The sequence below is a fragment of the Cervus elaphus genome, chromosome 13 (genome assembly GCF_910594005.1).
Source record: "Cervus elaphus chromosome 13, mCerEla1.1, whole genome shotgun sequence".
NCBI lineage: Eukaryota > Metazoa > Chordata > Mammalia > Artiodactyla > Cervidae > Cervus > Cervus elaphus.
Window position 1 is genome coordinate 53,081,414 of NC_057827.1, and position 4,631 is coordinate 53,086,044.

The following is a 4,631-nucleotide window of genomic DNA, read 5'->3' on the forward strand; positions in this document are numbered from 1 at the left end:
TCCAGGCAAGAATACTGGAGTGGGTTGCCACACCCTCCTCCAGGGGATCTTCCCAACCCAGGGATTGAACCCCAGTCTCCCACTTTGCGGGCAGATTCTTTACCATCTGAGCCACCAGGAAGCCCGGTCACATGCCCTGCTGCTGCTGCTGCTGCTAAGTCACTTCAGTCGTGTCTGACTGTATGTGACCCCATAGACGGCAGCCCACCAGGCTCCGCCGTCCTTGGGATTCTCCAGGCAAGAACAATGGAGTGGGTTCACATGCCCTAACTCCATCCAAATTTTGCTTCTGAAGCATACCTTCTAGGAAAAGCAATTCACCCACATAAACTTAAAAGGGGCACAGTAAAATATATGGGAAAAAATAATTCCATTCATTCTCTTTTCCCCATGCTCTCCATTTTCTTTCACAGTTCTTTTATTATATCTTAGGTCAAGGTTAAGGAATATGATATAAGGCATGTGAGCTAAGTTGCTTCTGTCATTTCTGACTCTTTGCGACCCTACGGACCATACCCTTCCAGGCTTCTCTGTCCATGGAGTTTTCGAGTGGGTAGTCATGCCCTCCTCCAGGGGATCTTCCAAACCCAAGGATCAAACCTGCATCTCTTGCATCTCCTGTGTTGGCAGGCAGGTTCTTTACTATTAGCATCACCTGGGAAGGCCATGCTATATAGCATAATATTTCAAATATTACAGCAACTTTTCATATGCAATGCAAATTGGTGATGAGAGACTCGGATCACACCCTCTGGCTTTGCCAGGCGGTGCAGTGGTAAAGAATCTGCCTGCCAATGCAGGAGACACAAGAGACACAGATTCAATCCCTGGGTTGGGAAGATCCCCTAGAGGAGGAAATGGCAGTTCACTCCAGTATTCTTGCCTGGAGAATCTCATGAACAGAGGAGCCTGGCAGGCTATAATCCGTAGGGTCACAGAGTCAGCACGACTGAGCAACTCAGCACTCCACAGCCTTAGTATATGTTTTGATTTATCCAAGATACTGACTCATTCAGCCTAACCTTGCAAAGCTTTCCCTGACTCCTAGCTCCACCAAGTGCACCCTGCTGCAAGTTATCCTGTCCTAAGCCAAGATGATGCAGAAGCTCAGGAAAAGCTCAGTTCTTTTAGACTAACAATCTTTTTATATTAACCTATTGCTGAGGAGTAACGTTCATGAACAACTTGTGTGCTTCCTGGTAAGGAAACCATTTTTCTTGTTTTGACCATCACAATCAACGGGTACACATCTTCACTTATGTTACCTTTTGGGTTGCACCATGCAGGCCTATATGCCTTCTAGTTGCCTAGCCTGGAAGGGCCAAGAGGCAGCGACAGAGATCTCAATGATTTATAGGACAGGGAATCTTATAGGCCTGAAACAAAGGTCCTGAAGTGACACCTCACTTTGAACAGCAGCTGGCAGGCAGAACCCAGCAATAATCTTCACTATGCAGCGGAGAAGGGGGCTATCATTTATAGGGGGACTTGTCATCCGGTTAGCTCATAAGTTACCAGGAAAACCAGCCACTGGGGCAGGGTGCAAGCATGTAGGCAGTTAGCAATTAAGCCCTATAATTAAGAGGATTGGATAGTCATGTGAGTGAGGCAGGGACTGGTCAAGCCCGGGATGGACAGACAGACTGCTGCTGCTGCTGCTAAGTCGCTGCAGTCGTGTCCGACTTGTGGGACCCCATAGACGGCAGCCCACCAGGCTCCCCCGTCCCTGGGATTCTCCAGGTAAGAACACCGGAGTGGGGTGCCATTGCCTTCTCCGTAGAGACAGCAGTCACCCTAAAAAGCCTCACCATACAGTAACAGGGGGGCATCCAAACCCAGGTACTTCTTTATCTCTTATTTTAGGTTTTAAACAATATCAAATTGCCCTGTAACTTTAGTTCTTTATGGAAACTGTTGTATAGATTTCTTTGTAGTTAACTAATCTCTGTAAATCCAGCTTTTTCACTGACTTTCCTTGTGTAAATTTGGTGAATTGTGTCATTGAATTTGTAAAATGTGTTCCATCTAGACATAGGCGCTCTAGGGCCCATAGTTGCATAGAGCTATCACTTTGTTTTCTGAATTGAACCACCAAGCTCTGTACTAGGAATCTTGGCTTCAAGAGAGCTCAAAGCAGAAATTCCCAGCAGGAGTTTTATGCCCTTCTAATCACATAGGCAAGTTAGGCTATCTAAACTGTTATGCTAAATAAAATTCATTAATAAGCAAAGTGACCTTGGGGGTTGCTATAGGAACTTCTGATTTCTAAAAGCACATCTTAAATTCCATTGTCCTTATGATGGCCAAGAGTCAAAACCAGACATTCAGGCCTTCCCGGTGAAGGCAGAGGTTTTTTTCAGTTCAGCTGTAAATCAGCTCTATGCTACACAAGTGTTTGTTAGCTTGTAAGTTTACACCAGATACACTTCATACTTTTTAAGAAATCTTCATGTTCTGTCCTACATTACAATTACTGTTACAATTACTGTTATAAGAGATTACAAACAACATAACATAGTCTTACTCTGAGAAAACAAAATTCTATATATCTACATATATATACTCAATAATACAGTAATATCCTACTCATAGAACTTTGGGTGTGTGCGCAGTTGTGTCTGACTCTTTGCAGCCCCATGTATTGTAGGTCCACCTGGCTCCTCTGTCCATGGAATTTTCCAGGGAAGACTACTATAGCGGGTTACCATTTCCTACTCCTGGAGATTGTCCTGACCCAGGGATTGAACCCATCTCTTATGTCTTCTGCATTGGAGGAGAACTTATGTGTGGTATAAGCTCTATGCTACATACAGAAATTACATTAGGTTTAAAACATTTCAGTCAGTTCTTATTTTTCTCTAAACTTTATGAGTTATTACCATAAAGTTAATAATTTACTAACAGACATAAATATTCAAATTCAGTTCAGTTCAGTCGCTCAGTCATGTCCGACTCTTTGTGACCCCATGAATCACAGCACGCCAGGCCTCCTTGTCCATCACCAACTCCCGGAGTTTACTCAAACTCATGTCCATCGAGTCGGTGATGCCATCCAGCCATCTCATTCTCTGTCATCCCCTTCTCCTGCCCCCAATCCCTCCCAGCATCAGGGTGTTTTCCAATCAGCCAATTCTTCGCATGAGTTGGCCAAAGTATTGGAGTTTCTGTGCTAAAAGAATTAAGTGCCAAATGTGCAGTAATTTTGCTTTAAAGAGTCTAAATGCCTCGTGAATTTTTTTTTCTAATTTTTCTGATAAAAAGATGCGAGACTAAATCTGAGCATGGTAAAAATGACTTAAGTGCATTTCTATCCTCAGTTTTTTTCTTACTGTACTATTTTTGCCTTTGTCTCTTGACTGCTCAAACCATCCACCATAACATAATGTCATTGGTAAATTAAAAAATACATAAACTGAGCTAAATTTACCATATATGTAATGTCAAATACACACTAAACACAAAATACATTAAACTCAACTGTGGTGGGAAGCCAAGGAAGTAGAAGTGAAATTTTAGCTACCTTCAGTAGCTAAAGCCGAGATGCTGAAAACACCTGAGTCATTTTATTACTGATGAACCACCACAAAAGATAGTTGGATCCAGTTGAATTTAGTTGAAAGTCTTGTAAGTTTTTTTCAAAGCAAACTGATGATACTGAAAATTTTGCAGTCTGTGGAGTTGATTGTTTGAAGTTTATCAAAAAGAATGCAGTTGGCATATTTACTCAGTTACACTGGGTCACTTCCAGGGTTGTGTGTGTGTGTGTTTATGAAATAAATCTTACTATGTGAATTAATATGTTTGAAAATTTGCATCTGTCTGCTTAAAGTGATAAGAATGAAAAAGTGAATTTTAAATTAAATATGTTTACAAAAATAGTGCAGCTAAATTCCATCAATCTGAGATGTTAGATGCCAGCATGCAGTGTTTTATATCTTCCTATATAGAAAATAAAAATCTTTATAAATTAGAAAAAAAGTACTTCACTCTCAATGATGGCATTTTATTGCTCAATCTCCAAAGAATGGTTTGAAATGCATAATTATTTTTTTTAAATGATGCCTAATGCCAACCTTTTTATTTCCTTTCCATGAAAAGTGAAAGGCCCAAATCTCAAAAGAGTTTTGGAACATTCAAAATGGTTTTCATCCATTTATAGCCCTATTGTTGCTATGTCAATGGAAATGTATTTCAGTTTAAATAAAAAGCCGCATAAATGAGTCAGATGTAAGTGAGGATTACTGCTTGCTGTGATTGTATTTTAACCTAAAAAGAAAAAGTGTGTCTGGAAGAGACCACGTAGGAAAGCAGGAGTAGGGGCTTTAAATTTATTATTCTTCCAGTTTGTTTACTGATAGTCAACACATCTGTTAATTTGCTCTTTGACATTTTCTTGTGGTAAAATTTTAACAGTTAAGATATTAATTGATTTAATGAGCACTTAAGCATGGAAATTATAGCTGTTTTCCTTTAAACAGATTTTCCTTTGCTTACTTTGAGTTGTTTTATTATTTGCCCCTCAAGACATAAATGAGGAATATTTTTAAAATATAAACTAAATTGAGAGAGAAACACAGAGACTCGCTTTTTTATGCCAAGTATCCTCAAAACTCTATTGTTACTATGCCCAT